The sequence below is a fragment of the Sceloporus undulatus genome, chromosome 4 (assembly GCF_019175285.1).
Source record: "Sceloporus undulatus isolate JIND9_A2432 ecotype Alabama chromosome 4, SceUnd_v1.1, whole genome shotgun sequence".
Lineage (NCBI taxonomy): Eukaryota > Metazoa > Chordata > Lepidosauria > Squamata > Phrynosomatidae > Sceloporus > Sceloporus undulatus.
This window is the reverse complement of record NC_056525.1, coordinates 161,862,202-161,882,786: the sequence shown is the minus strand read 5'-3', so window position 1 is coordinate 161,882,786 and position 20,585 is coordinate 161,862,202. Positions and strand designations below refer to the sequence as shown.

General features: G+C 41.4%; 1 protein-coding gene across 1 annotated transcript in view; it reads right to left on the bottom strand.

Annotated features, from left to right (window-relative positions):
* The window catches only part of LOC121929338 (cadherin-6), a 197,764-nt gene extending 197,259 nt beyond the window's left edge, over positions 1-505 (bottom strand). Inside the window, exon 1 of the mRNA XM_042464802.1 lies at positions 169-505. The gene's annotated coding sequence lies outside the window, so the exon portion shown is untranslated. The remainder of the gene's footprint in view (positions 1-168) is intronic.
* Positions 506-20,585: the final 20,080 nt, after the last annotated feature.

Below are 20,585 nucleotides of genomic sequence, written 5' to 3'. Positions count from 1 at the left end.
AGGGAGGGAGGTGATGAGCCAGGGCGCAAGATTTGAACCCAAGTCTCTCCAATCTTAATGGAACATTCTAAGCACTGCATCATCTCGGTTGGTCCTTTCAATGTCGACCCACTGGAGAGAGAAGCCTCCTCCCAAAAGGCAAAGGCTTTCTTGGAAGGTCTTCCTTACCTTGGACAAGAAGAAGGGATGAGAGCAAGGATGAGCCAAGGAAGGATGGCAAAAGGGATGAGTCAAGCAGAGCTCCAGCGCTGCGGAAAGTCGACAGGACCCAGCGTTGCTTCTCTCTCCTCCTTTCTTTCTTTCCTCCCTTCCTTCCTTCTTCCTTCCTTCCTCCTCTGCTGCTGCTGCTCTTCCTCTCCTCCAGCATCACTTTCAAACTCTGGCTCTGGAGGGGGAAGGCGAGCCGGGGAGGGGAAAGAGAGAGAAAGATTTCCCTCCCTCCCTCCTCCTCCTCTCTCCTTTTCTTTCTTTCTCTCTTTCTCACTCTCTCTCTTTCTCCTGCAGACGGTGGACTGGGTCCTGCTGCTCTCCTTGCTGCGCCTCCAGAGCTGCAGCCAAAGGATGGAGGGAGGCTTCCAGCGATTTGCAAAGGGAGGGAGGGAGGAGGAGGAGGAGGAGGAGGAGGAGGAGGAGGGATTTCGGGCAGAGGGACACCCCCCCAAAATACACACACAAAACACCCCCCCCCCAACAGCCAGCTTTCTTCAGCCCCAGCACCCCTTTTGCATCAGTGTGCCACAGAGGAAGGATTGCACTTTTCTGGTTTTCTGATTTGGCTGCTGGCCACATCTAAGAAGAGGCCAAAGGGTGTTTGGATCTGTGACTATCTGGGGTGTGGGTTGCAATGCCAGGCTTGAGTCTGAGCACCGAAAGGTGCAGAGCAAACCCAAGCCAGCCCATGTTGGTACCTGGGCACCGAAAACCTCCTTGCCCTGTTTGTCGCTGGGCGCCTTCAAAAGGTTCCCAGCTTGGGAGCCAGGGCGGCATAGTGCTTGGCGCACTGGAGTATATGACTCAGGAGACCAGGGCTTGAATCCCGCCTTGGCTACAGGAACCCACTGGGTGACCTTGGGCAAGCCATGCCTGCTCAGCTTCAGAGGATGGTGAAGGCGACCCACCTCTGGGTAAATGTGGCAAGAAAACCCTGTAGTTTATCACATGGGGGACAGTTTGAAGTATAGATGGTGATTAACCTGTGATAGTCCCGCAACTGTGGTAATGGTTTTCACACGGTGTTGTGTTCAGAGCGCCATTATCCCGTGAATAACCTGTGATGATCCCTCAATTGCACCAATGGTTTTCACATGACATCGAGGCACAACGTGATTAAATTGCCATTATCCTGTGAATAACCAGGCAAGAAAGAGCAGCAAATCATTCACAGGATTTCCCCATGAATGAAATTTTGCTGTTTATTGCCTGGGGATATCAGGGTTTTTAGTTTTAATTGCTGTTTTTATCCTTGATATTGTATTTTTAATATGTTATACTATTTAATACTGTCTTAAGGGGGGGAGGGATAAAGTGTTTTTAATTGTCATATTTTATATTTTACTGTTGTTAACCGCCCGGATTGGTTTGCCAGAGGGCGGTATACAAATAAATATTATTATTATTATTATTATGGTTATTCCCTGGTTATTCACAGGATAATGGCTCTTGTGCTAATCTCATTTTAATCACGTTTGGGCAATTGCCATTTGGGCAATTTTCATAAATTAATCACAGTTTAAACTCCACATTCCCCCTCGTGTGATAAACTCCATAGGGTCACCTTAGAATCGCCAGGAGTCGGAAAAGACTTGAAGGCATACAACAGCAACAGGAAGATGACCCAATCGCAGGGTTTTCTGGGGCTGAGAGTGTGTGACTTGCCCAAGGTCACCCAGTGGGTTTCCAAGGCTGAGCTGGGATTTGAACCCTGGTCTCCAATACTCAAACCACTACATCACACTGGTTCTCCACCCCCACCCCCCCCACTCCGCCTAGCAGCAAGGTCATGATGTTGCTGTTAAGTCCCTTCAAGTCCACTGACTTATGGTGTCCCTGTGTGTACCTTCAAGTCGCCTGTTGACATATGATGAGTCTGTGAATTTCGTTGGATTTTCTTAGCCAAGGAATATTCAGAGGAGATTTTGCCTCTGAAATACAGCCTACAGCACCTGGTATTCCCTGGCAGTCTCCCTTACAAATACTAACCAGGGCTGATCTTGCTTAGCTTCCAATGTCAGACAGGATCTGCTGCTGACCCCATAACAGGGTTTCTTGGCAAGATTTGTTCAGAGGTGCTTTGCCATTGCCCTTCCTCTGAATCTTGAGAGAGTGTCACTTACCCAAGGTCACCCAGTGGGATTACATGCCAGGGTGAGGATTCGAATCCTGGTTTCCCAGAGCCCTAGTGCAAAGCTCAGAAAAATAAATCACTAGCAATGTGCTCCTTTCACATGACGTGTAAAGTAAGCTGCTGCATTCTGCTTAATGTGAGGACTGGCCCCAATTCTTATCCAGGAAGCACATTTCTGTCCTCTTGCTATCCCCTCTCAGATGGCTGCTCACTCCACTTTTAAACCTTCAAAGAGGCCGTTTTCATAATCAGGAGCTCTGATTATGTAAACCAACACATTTGGTTCATATAGTCTCCAGTTTATTTCCACTAGGTTAAACTGGATTCGAGGCCCTCATTTAGAGGTCTTGCCCCATCAATTGCTGGGACAGAAAACCTCTTTTAAGCTGTGGACCCAGGTTATGGAGCTCTAAGAGATGTTTTGATGCCTAACTCTTTGTCTTGTAGTTTTTGGTAGAATCATAAAAAAATGTTTATTTTGCAAGGAGTTTGAAGTCTTTTGAAGCTGTCTTTCCTATTTTGACTATTCTTGGTAACTTAGCTTAAAGGCTCTCTGTGTTTATTTTTATATTTTAAGGTCAATTTATGTTTGTATGAATTTATGGATCTACACCACCATGGGAGCCCTTCTGAGGTCTGAAGATGTAGTTACACATTGATTTCATAAATAAGCAAACAATGTAGAGCCTTGTTAGATGACATTTAATATCCTTTTCTCTTTACAAGGCAACATCTTCCCATACAATCTTCAGGTAACTGTGGGATGGGTTAGCTTAAAAGGTAGTGATTACTCAGTGAGCATCATAGGCAATGAGAGATTTGAACCCGGGTCTCCCCAGTCTTAAACTAATATTCCAAGCACTACATCAGATTGGGTCTTTTTAATATTACAATATTTTGTGGTTTTACTAATAAGCAAAGTAAAAATGAGTTGTTAAATCAGAGTCACAACTTATATTTAACCTTAATGGGGTACTTTGCAAAGCAATTCTTGACATATTTAGTTGGAAATAAGGCCCCCTGTATTCTGTCGTCTCTTACTGCCTAGTAAGCGCATGGAGGGTTGCACATGCTATTTCAAAAGCTTTTTTTGCCTGTTAGATTAATCCTTACAACAGCTCAGGGAGGTAGGACAGAACAATTAATTCTCCTTTGCACAAAGTGACTGATGTACAGAGACTGTGACTAAAGACTACTAAAACATTCTGGGCAGACAGCAGTTTTAACCTCAGTGTGAGCTGAATTCAGACTAAGTTGTCCTTGATCCCCACTGAATTAAATATAACTTTGTTGTTGTGTGCCTTCAAGTCATTTCCAACTTACGGTGATCATAAGGTGAACCTATCACAAGGTTTTCCTGGCAGGATTTGTTCAGAGGGAGTTTGCCATTGCCTTCCTCTGAGGCTGAGAGAGTGTGACTTGTTCAACATTTCCATGGCCAAATGGGGATTTGAATCCTGTTCTCCAAAGTCCTAGTCCAACACTCAAAGTGTTACACCATGCTGGCTCTCAAAGTTGACTCAAGTCACTAAAATTTCACATTACATCTAGCATGAACTAGGTGCAACCAGTTTAATCTGTATCCAAATCTACATGAATAATAATGAAAAACTCGTGAACTCATATGAAAAACTAGCAAGAGGGATAAGCACTCTTATGATGATATGAAGGCATTTTTTAAAAAGTTTAAATAGTTGGGTGAGGGAAGAAGGAAGAGAGGAGTAAGGAACAAGAAATGTAATTTTAGATGAACAATATGTATATGCCACTTATATACTTTACCTGACAAAAATCAGCAAATTTCTCCACAAATAACTCCTCCATAAATAACTGCTCGACTTAAGTCAGAAATGACTTGAAGGCACACAACAAAAACAAAAGCAATAGTGGATTCATTCAGATGACAGCTCTATGAAGGTAATAACATGAATATATGAGGACTCAAGTGAGAAGGCAACAGGGACGCTTGCAAGCACGTTCACATTTAAGTGGAGCCAATACTTTGGGGGGACAGTATGAGCAGAATTTATTTGACACCTGCACATCCATCCCACACACACTTTAAACACACACACACACACACACACACTTCCCGAATTTGGTTGCTGAAAAAGGATCAAGGGGGTTGAGGACCAGGAGTGGATTTTGAAGGAAAGGATTTGTGAGCTCAGTTCCGGTGCTAATCACAAAATCCTAAACTGTGCATGTGCTTACAGGCCTCCCTGTTCCTCACTTCTCTGTTTATTTCCGCCTGCCTGACTCACTGTTTTGCACCGTGTGCCAACTGATGGATCTCAAACTTCCAGTAAAAATAAAATAAAAGCAGTTCCCATAAGAATGATGCTTCACCACCCCCTTATCGGCTTTCAAACTGAAAGCAAAGAGCCCACCAACATAGTCAACTACCTGTTGTTTCATGTGTTGAGCAATTTTTGCCATATCTTTCCACTGGGTGCAGTTGGATTACTCAGCAGTGCTGCTGTTGTGGCTTGCAGACGAAAAGTACCTCCGAATGCGGATAGTTCTACTTCTATGGCTCTAATTTTACTTCAGTATGTAATGGGCCTATCAACATTTGAATTGGATAGATTAATTGACTAAAGTCAGTTAAAACAAGTGCGAAGTGAGCTGGACAGCAGACTGAATGTTAAAACAAGTGTTAGTAAAAGGCACCCTCTTCATAGAGGCATTCCCTTACATTCAAGAGGAAAGGCTAAAGTTAGAAGACTATCGGTCTATTATTCTCACAACCCTAGCCACTCCAGCCAATGAACACGGTTGCTGGTGATGATAGGCACTGCAATCCAACACATTTGAAGGATGACAGGCTGAAAACCACTGTTTCATAAATAATGCCTTCTATGACACATGCACTTACATGCTTTACAGACAACATTCATTCTGTTTTGCTTAAGAAATACAAGTTTTGATCCTACATTCCTTTCATTCATGGAAGGATTTTTTTTTGTCCCCCAATATCTCATCCTTGGGATTGGGAAAACATTTGGGAATGGTTTAATCTGTGGTTCATATTGTTGCAAATAGTCAAATACATTTGTGAAATCTAATCCTCATTAAAGTGGAGCAATTTAGGGGCCATGTCCATAGGTACATTTATTCAAATTAAGCATTTGATTCATTAACTAAAAGACATATGATTATAGAACTTATAATTAAATAATGAAATGAGTTGCATTAATTAATAATTACTTTGTAACAGATTTAGCAAATCAGTAACCAGTCTATCCCCCAGCTCTCAGAAACTGAATTTGGAGGTTCTGATGCAAACATCTATTATGGTCTAAGAAAACGTCATTTCTGATAAAAACTGAAATAAAATACATTTTTCAGCACTCATCTATTACTTTAAGGACAGAGAAGGGAGTTTTTAAAATACAGCTTTAATGGGAAAAGTTCCCAGAACTGCTGATGGTTTTGCTTATGATTTGAATGAAACCAAGGTTGAGAGGTGGCACTTAGAGTCCTTTTAATTTGTTTCATACCAGATTCAATGCTAAATGGATCAAAATTAAAATTCTTCCTGATTTGGCTTCATACGTCACATTCACACTACTGGTGGTTTTACTTCTTAGGCCTGTATATATTGTCATATTGTTCCTTTAAGCGTTTTTTAATGAAAATATTTTATTTCATGCTTGGGACCAGTAGTGCCACTAGGGCTGGTCTCGTCCGGTGCAGTAACTCATGGTGTCACCTCCTTCGATTTCACATCTTAAAGAATCTTTAGTAATTTTTTTGCACTAATATTATTTGTAAATCATAATTCCCATATACCACTGAATGTAATGCTAATAGTTGTGACACAAACAACTAGCAAAATCAAAATTATACCTTCCAATTGCAATGTCTTATGCACAACCTAAATGTATTTACATTGTGAAGATTTGGTTAAAATGTGATGTTTTTACAGAAAATTTAAAAAGAATAATTTAAAAAATTACATTTAAAATTAAAAAATAAAATTTTGAAATTTTAATTTTACAAATTCTGGGGCCTCTCCTTTTTCCGTCCACTGGGCTTCACTCCACTCCCACCATCTCTTAAAGCATTTTAAAGAGAAACAGGCAAACGCCACAGCCTGTTTCTGCCAAAAGATAGGTGTTTGGGGAGCAGTGGTGTCACACACCCATAGAGTGTCGCCTGGTGCAGTCCGCACCTCCCATACCCCTAAGTGCTTGGGACTAGAGGCTACTAACACATTACCCAAAACAGAGTCTATTAAACTGGAGTTATAAGTTAAGAACAAATTTAAAACTTTTTTTAAAAAATTAAAACAATGTACACTGTATTTGGGATGTGTTAATGAGGCCCAAAGTCTTTGATGAACAGCCAAGTTTCAACTTGGCATCTAAATGACATGAGTGTGGGTGCAAGTTGGGCCTCTAAGGGGAAGGCATTCCAATTGGGGTGCCATGGCTGAGAAGGCCCTCTTCCACATCACAACACAACATATTGATATCACTGGTGGGTCTCAGGGCAGACCCCCCGGCAGACCTTAATTGCTAGGCAGGCAAATATATGAAGAAGGGTTCCCTTAGGTGTTGTGACCTCAAACCTGTTTCATCCAAGAACATATGGACTCTGGAGTTGCTCACTCACCACATGTGTAAGCATCTTACCCCAAAAGGGGATATTTGCAATGTGGGTACATTAGCATTTTTCTTGCAGAACACTATCATGCTCCTTTTCTGCAGCCTGAAAATTGCTGTCTGGATATAAGAACACAGTACTCAGATAAAGAGAAAACATAAATGCCTCTTGTTGATATTTAGCCAAAGAAGAAACAGGAGAAGGTGATAGTGTTAAGATTGCACTGCTGTACAAAATTGCTTGGGAATAAATAACACTAAACCTGGTAGATGTTACTCCATGACAGCAAACAGGCTTTGGACTAAGCTGTAAAATAGTCTTCTGGTATACCTATATATCCATATTGAGTTAAAGGAATTTAGGCCCAGAGCTGGGAGTATCTGGGAACTATGAGAGTTCCTGTCAGTCAAAGTACAGTATACAACATTGAGTTAGACAGATTCCATATAAGGCAGCTTCATATGTTCAAAGAATAGTTAAAATAATTATTCCGGTAAACTAGCAGAGTTGTTTGATGGGAGTGCCAAGAATCCTTAGACCTGCAACCCAGTCAGGAGATAGTACTACAGGTCTTGATATCAATATACCACTGGCATGTTTCCCTAAAACATTCTTACAAAGCACAATAATGTTACACTGATCCATTGAGTTTCCATTATATAGTGCTTGTAAAACATACCACCCTCACAGCTTTCCTCTCTTCCAGATCTGAGATCAGCAAAGTCCAGAATATAAAACTTGCAGGATAGGTTCAGCATATTCACCAACTGTTACTCAAACCCTGCCACATTTATTAAAATCAGATGCACGTTTTCGGAAGTCAGTTGCTACTCAATCTTCAAAAAGATCAGACTGTGGCTTCCAAACTCCAAACAGAATTTCACCATGGCTAGTCTTTTCGATTAGCTCTCTTGAGGTTTTGTATAGTTATTTGCTTGGGAATGAAAAGTGGCCTCCCTATTTATCTCTTAATTGTAGGACTGAATATATCTATGCCTTGTGCATGTAAAGGATTTACACTTGCATATTGAACCATAAATGCTTTCTGTTAAAAGATAACGATGAACTGGGAATTAGACAATTCATAGGGGATTGTCACACAGAGGCACTTTCCGTCGCTAAAATGTTGGTAAAATGTTCCTGAAGCATTCCTGAATTGTGAAGGTGTGATAGCCAGTTGTGCTTCTAAATCATCATTGAGGCATCCTGCTTCTCTCCCATCCTCAAAGCGTTCACAGAGCAGCTATTTCTTGAATAATGGAGGTTCCTGTTTTTCAAGAAATGGCTGCTCTGTGATTTCTTCGTTGATGGGAGGAGCAGGATGCCTCAATGACACTTCAGAAGCCGACTGGCTATCACACCTCCTTGCTTCTGGAGCATTTTGCCAATTATTTAATTACTATTTAATTACAGTAAGCGCCTCCGTGTGATAATCCCCATAGAGGATATCTACCAATGGATACACATTCTGATGGCTTTATGCTGCCTCTGGTTATAAGATATGGAGAACCAACATACGAAAATAGCTGTTTCTCATATATCCATTTATGAGTTTCTGGTCATCTGTGTGAAATACCATATGGACTTATATAGGCCTTTGGCCTGCTCCATTCAGGCTATTCTTTTGCTTTTATGTTCTTAGATTTACAGTGCATCCACACCATATATGGGCGTTCTATATACTGTTTTCACCTTACGCTGAAGCCGCGCGACAAAGAAATGAATGGTGCGTGTGTCCATGGCACGTGCACTCTGCTGCGCCGCGAGCATGAGCCCCATTATATTGAATGGGGCTCGAGCATACATGTTTTTCGGCTTACGAGGCAAGGTCCGGAACAGATCCCCCTCGTAAGATAAGGGTCCACTGTATGACACCAAATCTCTCTTACATATTTAGGAAAGGTAACTTCCATGGAAAGAAATAAAGGTGATATTGACAAATCTTTATGAATATCTGGGCCTTGACACCAACAACCTGTTGCACCACTTGTGCTATAGTTTTAATATTGTTACAATTGCTTTTATTGATATTAATGCCCATACATACATACCATTAAGCAGTTGTGTGGTTGTGAAAGACTATGTCTTGAAGGATTTCTAGTAAAACCACTATCTGTAAATACTAATTAAATAACAATGGATAATTTGTTGACATATGTTGCAATAATTTAATAAAGATGATATTTATTATTGAATGTTCAACTAAGCTGCCTTGAAGAAAGGTTAGCATATATCTGATCTTCCCTGACTACACAAATGCTATAAAAAACAACAACAAACAGTGCAGTAATCTATATATTTGTTGACATAGGAAGCTGCTTTGACACTTTGTGCATCCATAACAATGCAAGAGTTCTCAGATAAAACACTCTATGAGACCATGAAAATGACTCCTGAAAGATGTCTACTGGGAAGCAAAAATCAATCAAACCTTCACTTTATAACAGAAGAATTTGGAAAGAAATTGTTTTCTTCAGGGATTTAAATACTAAGTAGTTGCTCTATTCCTAACAAAAAGTGCAGCAAAATTGATATCATTTGAACTCCAGAATTTCCATATCTGAAATCTGAATTAATCTTGTGCGGCCCCTTCACAACTGCAAGATGGCATAATTCCAAAAGTGCTGTTTTTCATCTGGAATTATGATTTAATCTGATAAATTAAATGATTAGTGGAGCAAACAAAAATAAATTTGGCAGCAGCAGCCAAGGACCTCAATCAGACCAAAAGAAGAGTTCTGGAGTTCAGTTCCTGTAGATGTATCCTTGGCTAGCAGAAGATTTTGGCATGTAACAAAATTAAGTCTTTTAGCATTTATAGTAGGACTAGCAAATCTGGAAGCATCATTTTGGGAGTTTATTGCAGGGCCCAGTGATGCACATTCCTGCTCACTCCTGAGATAATTTCTGAGGCCTAACAAATCACAGTCCACAGCAATTTATGGGCCTAGGTTCAAAACTGAGTTTACGTGTTTCTTCATTTGAGATATGCAGTCCCTCAGAAATTTACAACCCAGAAGAATATATTCATATACATTCTGTATTTAATATATGCAATGGTTTTGGCGATCTAATCACCTAATAAGACATTCCTAACAGTAATTTATTTATTTGCTCAGAATGAGGCAGCAAATGTGAGGCCATCTTGTGCAATGTTGTACAGAAGAGGGAAGAGATTCCAGTCCAACCTCTGTGAACGATCAAATGACACCATGACTTATGAGGCTAGAATAATATTATCTTTGCCTGCAGAGGCTATTGGTGTTATTGATGACCACAGCTCTCTCCAGATCTTTGAAAAGCCAGATGCATTGCTTGACTCGTTGACCTTCTTCAGTAATGAGATCCACAGGTGGGCTATACATAGCATGAATATTTCCCTTTTCTTTGCTTTACATGCATGGCAGTGTACATTCAGAAAGCACCTTGTTCTCATCTTGTGGGGTCAGGGCCAACAGAGAATATTTCTCTCTTTCTTGGGAAGAAAGTGGGGTAGAGTATAGTTTCAGAACTGGTTTACATGTGTCAGGTTCCATATTCTTAGATTTTCAAACCATATATATATATACTGTATATATATATATATATATATATATACTATATATATATATATATATATATATATATATATATCTCATTTGGTTCCGTTTTCTTATGTTAACATTAGTTGTTCCTGAATTGTATGTGGAAGAACATATTTGTACACTCACAATTTTACTTACGCAGGAAATCATCTCAGAAAATATGTAGCTCCTGTTACCATTCTATTATTTTTCCTTCTAAAGTGTGGCTGTTGAATGAAGAAACCTGACACATACAGGTTTCTGACTGTAACGTATCTAGTGTTCCCTGAGCTCAGGGCCTGGTTTCTCTTCTCTCATGTTCAGGGAGAAAGGAAGGAATCTCAGGATGAGGGTGTTGCCTTGAAAGGTGTGTGTGTGTGTGTGTTTATTTCTAATATGTCAGACTTGGTATTTTTATGCTAATGTGCAGGTATAGTAGATTATTAAAATACCATGCATAAACATATCACGAGGAGCTGCTGTTTATAACATCACCCTTGTAAGATCACCATTTGTAAGACATTCCAAAGGGTTGTTCAAAGGGTCTCAGGTCTTGCCCTTAAATCTCAGGGCCTGAGGTAATCCTGACCTGGCAACCCAAATCATGTCACATCATCACAAAATACAGTACCAAGGAAGCACTTGACAAGTTCAGCATTTTATTTTATTTATGTTTATTTATTACTAAGTAGACAGGACTGAATTCCATGCTGCATTTCGGGGCTAAGGGTTGTGGGATGAGAAGTCCTAAACTGGTAGGCCCACTTCTCTGTTGGTGGGACCCAACAGGCTTACCTGCAGTGGTGACAGATGACAGCAATTCTCTAAACCATGCAGGGTGACTATAGGTGGTCATTTGAATTTCTCAAATTAATGTCACAGAATAGCATTACCTCATAGGTATGGTGTTAAATTAAAATGGGAATTCAGTCTTGCCACTAGATACAATAAATAGAGACATTAAAAAAAGTTTGGCAATCAATAGCACTGGGTTCTACACGGCACTGAGCCCTTGGCTGTTGCCCAAAGTTGATGGATATTAATGCTGACCCTGTTGCGTTGGGCCAAGCTTATTATCCTCTTTTCCCAGACAAGTTGTGGCAATGAAGATGGACTATTTCACTTGGTTATTTGGTCTGAAAACTACCACTCTCTTTCTATGATCACATTGCATAAAATTAATTGGGCTGTATGTGAATCAGCATTACAGTTGCACACAATTTCAATGTTTATTTTGGGAAAGTAACACAAGCGTTAGTTGTGGGTGTCATCTTTATATGTCAGAATATTGTCTGCATTGATCACGCCAATTACATCAAATCTTTTCTACATCAACCTAAAATTTAGAGTTGTATGATTCCAGGGAATCTTTCGTGACATGCAAAAGTATCCCTAATGTCATCTGTTTTAGTGGAGAAAAGGCTTGATCAGAGAGCTTTCTGAAAAGGCATCCAGTATTTCCTTTTTCTAGGCTGAGACCCTATATTGAGCAAGCAGAGCATAATGCTCTGCCTGCAGAATCCAGTCTTCCTCCCCTCCTGAAAAAGTGTCAAGCCCTGGGAAGGATCCTGCAACTGCTGCTTGCTGGTAAGGAGAGGAGGGAGGCGGGAGGCAATTCAGATGATGAAGTAGCTGGTCTCAGCACAGAGGAGAAAAGAAACTATGTTGTGGTCATTGATGAAATCCATCCTCCATTTTCTTCCCCTTGGAGCTCAGAACAACTGCATTTTCATTGTCTCCCCCTCCTCCCATTCCATGATAAGCTGCTGCAGCAGTAGCCCCTATAAGGGAAGTTTTGAATGGGGGGGGGGGGGGCAATGGTATAGACCAGTGATGGTGAACCTTTTAGAGACCAAGTCCCTAAACTCAGTGGCATTCCTACATTGGGTGCTGGGGGGTGGGACCTCTGTGGGGCCGGGCCTGTGGCTGAAGTCAGAGGTCCAAAACACCCTGCAGAAATAATCCAATCTGAGACCACTTTAACTGCCCTGGCTTAGTGCTAGGGAATCCTGGGAATTATAGTTTATTGTGGCACCAGAGCTCTCTGGCTAAATGTCTCACCAACCTCCAAATCCCAGAAGCCCATATCATTCAGCCCTGGCAGTTAAAGTAGCACCAAACTGGATCATTTCTGTAGTGTGGATGCATCCCTAACACAAGTGTCTGAATATCACTATTTTGTGGATTTTGGATGTTACTGTACTTTGCTATGTGGCCAACAAAAGCCAGCGTGGTGTAGTGGTTTGAGTATTGGACTATGACTCTGGAGAACAGGGTTCAATTCCGTCTCAGCTGTATGAAACTCACTGGTTGACCTTGGGCAATTCACACTCTCTCAGCCTCTGGGGAAAGCAATGGCAAAAATCCTCTGAAGAAACTTGCCAAGAAAACCCCATGATAGGGTGCCAGAAATGACTTTTAAAGGCACCCCCACCCCCCAAAATCATTCTCTCAGCCTCAGAGACCAGCAATGGCAAACCTCCATTGATGAAACAGGTTACGAAAAGCCAGGGAAAGGGTGCCACAAACAACTCTTAAAGGCACCCCCCCAAAAAAAAACCACACTCTCTCAGCCTCAGAAAACAGCAATGCCATACATCCTCTGATTAAACTTCCCGAGAAAAGCCAGGGAGAGAGTGCCACAAATGACACCAAGGCACAAAGCACACACACCAAGTCTAGGATGATGAGGAGAAGGAAATGGCATCCCCCAGGATTGTGTCTTGGGTGGGGCTTCTGGTTGGAGGGGTAAGGCTTCCATTCAGAAGGGTCACGTGCCACCCCTCCTTGTCTCAGCTCAGTTTTCTGTGGGAGAACCAGGTTGCAGCAAGCAACCAGGTTGGTTGCATGAAGCATTGCACCCGTCCTTCTTGTGGCCGCTGCGTGCCTGGCGACATGGCTTCACGTTCAACAGACAGCATGGGTGCTATGTGTTTGCCAACACAGGTATAGACCCATGGTTCCCAAACTTTGCTTCTCCAGTTGTTTTGGACTTTAACTCCCAAAAGCCCCAGCCAGCTTGACCAACTGTCAAGAATTCTAGGAAATGAAGTCCAAAATATCTAGAGGACTAAAGTTTGGGAATCACTGGTAATAGTTTCCTGCACTCCATTCAACAAGAGACATTCACATATGTAAGCCACAGTTATAGAAACGTATGTCTCTAATAGGATTCTATCCTCTGTTGGGTATAAGAAAATTGCTATAATTAGCTTTTGCAGGCTTTAATTTTTTCTTCCTACAATTGGCTGTCTCGTTTTTATTAGAAACACTAGCCCTGCTAATTATTTCGTATTTTCTAGAGGTAATATAACCAAAGCATCTACAATTAACCCTAGTCTTTGATTTAGCATACCTTGTTTGTTTCTCTGATGACTTCCCCACAGGCCAGCCACCAGTCATTTCTGATCTGCCCACAGTTTTATTTTAATTTTTTTGTGCCTTTCTTTGCAATCACTGGGGAAAAATATTAGTATGGAAGATGTTTTGATAATTTGTGTGACTTGACTCTGTATGCAGCTGTTTGAATTTGCAGGCATCTGGGTTTAAGCAATAGTTTATCAGTGCAAGCCTACTGGTGAGTTATTAAGGTCACAGGCTTCTACAAATTTATTTCTTCTTTACAAACAACAAGAGTAACAAAAAACAAAAAACAAGCTGCCATGAAATTTCACTGAAAAGGATGCAGAACACAAGTAGCCTTATCAGTTATCACACTAAAGATAGAAAGATGTGTTTTATGAGGGATTGAACCATTTGCTTGTTATAACACCCTCTTGCTTGTTCTGACTGAAATTAGCAGAGGTCTTCCCCTTGTCTTGCTGCCTGCAACTATTTTATCAAGCAACGGTCGCCTGCCTCGCCGGGCAGACCGTTTTGCCGCTAGACACAGCTGGACTACAAGGCCCAGAGTGCTCTGGGGCTTGCCCGGCTCCCTATTGGTGCGCGGGGGCGGAAGGGGCAGCCCTTCTGCTCCGCAATGCTCTGGGAGCCGGTTTCGTTGGTGCAGGACTTCTGGTCCTCCAAGGCTGCCCATTGGTGGGCTGGGCCTTGTAGGCGGGGCCCCGCACAGCACGCAGGGAGGGAGGGGCCTAGGCCTATATAAGGCCATGTTGCTGGCCCCTTCCCTTAGTCGGTTGCTTGGCTTCGAGCAGAGCGGAGCCAAGCTGTGGAAGGGAGCAAGTCTTGGTGCTTCTCCCGCCCGCCCACCGCTGTTGTTAGGTGGTTTTTAGACACAACTTGGCGGCAGCATAGGCCAGGAACTGCACGTTGTGGTACCAGGGCTATGGAGCTCTGGTTTGGGAGTCAATAGGTACCCGGGGGCGAATAGGGCAGGCGTTTGGCCATTGCGGGGGCCAGAACGCAGGAGCGCCTCCCAGTGACTAAGGGCTTTGTGAATTGGTGAACGCAAGACAAGGTTTGCAGTCAAGTTGTGTTCCTTAGCCCCTAGGTCATCCCAAGCACCGGGTGGGTGCCCGGTTTGGATAATCAGACTACATCGGGTGGTTTGATTGCACAGAACCTGACCTTATGCTTTGTGCCAACCCTACCAATTGTTTGCAAATAAAGTTGTGGCCTTACTTCCAACATGTTGTATTGTGGTTATTTGACAGCAACATCTGAGGCAAAATGCTACATTTTATCAAGAGGGATCAGCATGCATGCTACAGCTGAGCTATGACATTTCATAAATTTGTGGACATCTCTGCACTTTGATTCCTCAAGAACATAGGAGGAGTCCTAGTGGATCAAACTAAAAGCCTATCTAGTATGATAGTCTCCTTATACGATGACTAATCGGTTGCCTATGGAAAGCCCACAAGAAACTCAAAAGTGGAATCCCACTCTTCAGCTTGTGTGTGTCTGTGTCTCTGTGTGTGCTTATTTGCCTTCAAGTCTCCTGTCAACGTACGACGACCCCATGAATTTAATAGGGTTTTTTGAGGCAAGGAATACTCAGAGGACATTTTGCCAGTTCCTTCCTCTAAAATATAGCCTACAGTACCAGGAACTTTTGGTAGTCTCCCAACTTTGGTTAGCTCACTTAGCTTCCAAGATCAAATGGGATCTGGTGCCTTTAGGGTATTTAGGCCTCATTGGCAAATGCTACAGAATAAGAGACATACTGACTCTGATACTGATATACTGGAAATTAGAACCTGGGATGTTACTTTTATAAAATGCTTTCTTAGCATTATATTTTCAGGAATGTTATAAATAGTATCTTTAAAAAGTAACTTTACATTCCCCGTCCACAGTAGTTATCAAGGGAAGGTCTCCCCTCCTGCTCCTGAGTAGGAGATGGGACCCCTGAAGTTCATATATGGAGATTATTGTGCTGCCCCTTCCCATCCTTCCCTCCCCAATTCAACACGGGATGAAAACTTTTAAGCACAGATTTTACTGCATGTATTTATGCCCAGGCTGGAGGCATCCTGTATCTGATCATGGCAATCCCATTCTTTCAAAAAGTGTTGGAGAAGTCCGGATCAGGTACAGGGTGCCATGATTGGGTACAAGATGCCTCCGGCCTGGGCATGTGCTATGAAATCGGGCATAAAAGTTGCCATCCCACACCAAGGTTGGGAGGGAAGGATGGACATAGGCAGTGCGATAAGGGCAGTCCTATCTGAGCTGTCACCATCCACTGATTTTAAACTCCTTCCCATTTTCAGGTAACTCAGTGAGAAGTTACTGGGGAAATGTGACTTATACTTTGCCCTTCTGATTCTACAGAGGCTTTCCCTCCCTTCCACCACTAGGAGATGAGATTCCTATGCAAATAAGTGCACACACACAGACACACACTGAGCAAAAAGTGCATGAAAGGGTTTGATAAGAAATAAGATTTTTAAAGGAAGCTTTATTCTAAGCAAACAATCTTCACAGCAAAAAGGTTTCTGAAAATGAAGGCTCCTTCTTCCTTCAGACAATACTAGGTCATATTAAGTGGAGGTTTAAAAGAATCATAATCCCTAACACATCTAACTTGACATTCTCCTATTCTCGTCTTGATATAGATGTCCTGCATATTGGATGCCCATGGGGAATGCCATTAGTCTAGACCCATGGTCTCTAGTCTATAACCAGACTTTTTCCTAGATAAGGCAGGCTCAAGTCTCTCTTTCTTCTGTCTTGTGCCTTATGGCACTCTGAGGAAAAGCATGTTGAAGCTTGGCACAGGTCACCCTCACTAGGTAGTTGTCTCTCATGATCTCTGCAATTCCTCCATGATGCTGACCCTCAATAAATGTAACTTGAACCAAGATATCCTTAACCTTTGTTCACCTTGATGCACACTCTTCTCCTATCTACTTTGCTGTCTCCAAAAAACCTGCAACAGAAGATTAGGTAGCTGTGCAAGGTTTGACGTAGAACTGAACAATATAATATCCCCCCTCTGCCATTTGAGCCCATGTCCCTAAAACAATATAGTTTATAGTTTTTAACCTGCTGAGCAAGATTTCTGAACTGTAAAAATAATGCAATTTGACACCACTTTGACTGTCATGGCATCCAATCGAATTCTGGGATTTGTTGTTTGTTGTGTCATCAGAGCTCTCTGACTGAGAAACCTAAATATCTCACAAAACTACAAATTCCAGACTTTCATAGCATTGAGCCATGGGAGTTAAAGCTGTGTCAAACTTCATTATTTCTGCAGTGCAGTTTAGATCTATGAGAGTCTTATTCAGATTTATGAATGGGGGGGGGGGGGCATTTTGAGACATTGTCCTGAAATTTCCAAGAATTTCCCCCCACAAAAGCATTGTAGTTTGTGTGATATTGCTGAAAAAAATGTGCTTTGTGCAAAAACTTATTTTCTACATAAACATTATTTTTGCACAATAATAAAAACTAAAAAGGGTCTCCCTCTGCCTTTATCTAGAGGAAAAGGAGAACTCTTTGTACAGCTTTATATTTCATTTTGAATGGAGTGTATGAGCCTTTCAAGATACAATTTCTTACTGATGACAAGAGCATTCATGAATATTTTTTGCATCCTTGTTTTGGAGGTGCTTAATCTGGCAACCAAGGGTAGTGCGAAATATGTTGTTGTTGTCTTTTTTTTTTAAAAAAATCCTAAATCTTCCATCATCCAGTTGCAGTAGATGATGCTTGATTCTAGCATTATGAGAGTGGGAGCACAATGTCTTTCAATCTACTTCCCCCACAGCATGCATAATTTGAAATGCTTCTATCCTCCTCTTTCTTGAATAAAATGTCCCAGACACTGTAACTTTTCCTCAGACTTTCTCCAGCCCTTTGATCTGTTTGGTTGCTATTTTCTTCACCTTTCCCCGTTCTACAAAGAAGTCTGCAGCTTTTAATTAGTGCCTCTAGAACCATGGCTCCCCTGTTATTTTTATAGTGTGTGAAAACTGGGATATGCACACTTCCACTGTGCATTGGGCAGCTTTTTTTCTGTAGGACATATTCAAATGACAGCATAGAAAAACAGGCACATAGGTAGCTGCAAGATCCTGGCATCTTTTACTCCTGACAGATGGAGGTAAATTAAGTGATATGACTTTAATCATCTTCCAACAAAGCTGTTAACATTTGCACCATCCATGGATAATGTCTTTTAAAAACCAAAAAGACACTTTTTGAAAAGGTTCTTTGAAGGTTCTATGAGATTTGTCTGCCCCTAAGCAATACTGTACTCCTACACCTTCCTTATTTCTTGCGGCAAGCATGCCTGCACTAACGCAGTTTTGCTGGACATTTTTTTTAAAATCTACCTTCTTCCTTTCATCCATCCCTCCCTTCCTCTTTCTCTCTCTTCTTAAAGAACAAAAACAAGAAATGAACAACAATAACAACAAAAAATCAAACTAGTACAGTATATTAGAGGTCAGTTGCTTTTACCTGGAATCCTGGGAGAAGGTAAGCAACAACCATTTACAATTATTGGTGTTCTTCTTTCTGTGTGAAATTCAAATGTCTGGTAGTCAAGACAATTAAAGAAATGCAAATTATTACAAACTACCACACTTCAAACGCATCATGAAAAGGAGAAACATAGCCAACTATGCAGGGGTATGCTGCCGAAGCCGCTAGAACAACTCTTTTTATCAAACGCGTCACTGACAAAAATAAGCGTCCATAACCTAAGAAAGAGCATGTCTATTAATATCTTATTTTAGGAAGCAGCCTTTAAAGAGGTTGCTTCCTAAAGACAGATCTAATTTTACAAATTCAATTGCATTTCTATTAAAGAAGAACCAGCAGCCCTTTCATTTTAAGGTTCCTGTCAGTCACTGTTCTGAGGAGTCAACATAGAAGGAAGGTGAGATGGCTGCCAATATTACAATTTCTTCATACATATCAGTGATGTGACTACTTTGTGAATAATATGTACTGTTCTGTTCCACAAAAGGAAACCTAGGAGCTAGATAGATTGGCAGAAAGGGTCAGCAAGACACCACTCCTTTCTGCTCTGGGTGGAGACTGCGGCAGCCAAATGTCATGACCTCCGGGAAGCCTAAAAAGAACCTGCTCCCAGCGGGTTCTTTTTAGGCCGCATGCGGGGTGCCATTGGCGCACTCGTGTGCGATGATGACATCCACACAATGCAGCACTCATGGACATGTGCACACAGTGATGGTGGACAGGGTGCACGCTAGGGTTGCCCGCGCACTCCTAGTTCAGGCCGAGGCCAGCTCAAAGCGCCCATCTGTCCAGGAACTTAAATACCTAATGATGAAAAATTACCAATTTGTTTGGGGTTTTTTTTCACTTGAAGAAGGAGGATCAGGTGGAGCTATAGAACTGTTCTTGATGTAAAAATTGACAGGAATGGTTTTTTCTCTCATAATATCTGAAGCTGGTGTCATCCAGCGAAGCTCTCTGGTAGATAATTTAGGGCTGACAAAAGGAAATACATATGCACCTAGCACAAGGTGAAACTGTGGAATTCCCTACTCTATGATACTAATGGCCAACAATTTAGATAGTTTTTGAAGGAGGATTATACAGATTCACAGAGGATAAAAATATCAATGGCTACTAATCATGATGGTTATGTATCATAATGTGCTGCAGAATAAGGTCTAAGTCCTGCTTGCGGGCTTCCCTTAGGAATCTGCTTAGCTACTGTGGAGAAGTAATTCAGAGCTCAATAGACTTTTCATCTATTTCAGCAGGGGTCTTCTTATGATATTATTGTCCATAGTATGGAAATAACAGCTTCATGGGATAAATGATTAACTAGCTAGTTTTTAATCCTACTGTTATTTAATTCACTGGATTGTTTGCTTAAAACTGAAATTAATATTTTTACACTAATAAGTCAACAAGAGAAAAAAGATTAGAATTGGAGGAAATGCCTCACATGGCTGTGTCAACAATCTGCTAGCACTGACATGTCTGTCTTTGGGATAAAAGCTTAGAAGCAACGGAAGGGCTGTGGTTGAAAAGCAATTGAAGAAGAAGGGAAAGGAAGAAAAAAATATTTCTAGTCTAGAATGGATAAATGGAATGAAAGTGAAGATGAGAGTGGTGATTTGTTTGCTTATAGAAGGCTGCCCTTCCAGAAAACATGTTCCTCTCATATAGACAGGCTCTTTAGGACTGAAAGGTTGCTCCCCCCCCCAAAAAAGGTACCTGTACAGTTCTTTGGAAGGAAGAAAGATGAAGGAGACAGAACGGTGTTACGACTCTCTTCAGTTCTCTTTTTATTATATTCTGGTTTCTACTGTCATTTAGATTATTAGAAATAAATGCAGTAATCTTATACTATTTATCTAATTCACAGTATTTGATATTATATAATATCCAATATTGTGAATTAGATAAATAGTATAAGATTACTGCATCTATTTCTAATAACCTAACTTTTCCACATGATCTAACTAAGAAATGCTTAGACCTTTTAGGTATAGTCCTTCCACCACACATTTTGAACAGTGTAGTTTTCAGAAACATTGCTGAACAGAAGGCTTAAAGCAGGTGTGGTCAAAGTGCAACCCACTGGCCCCATGTGGTCCTCCAAGGCTGTGTTTGTGGGTCCCCACTGTATTACTCTCCCATGCAAACAAAGCAATGCTCAAATTTATACAACA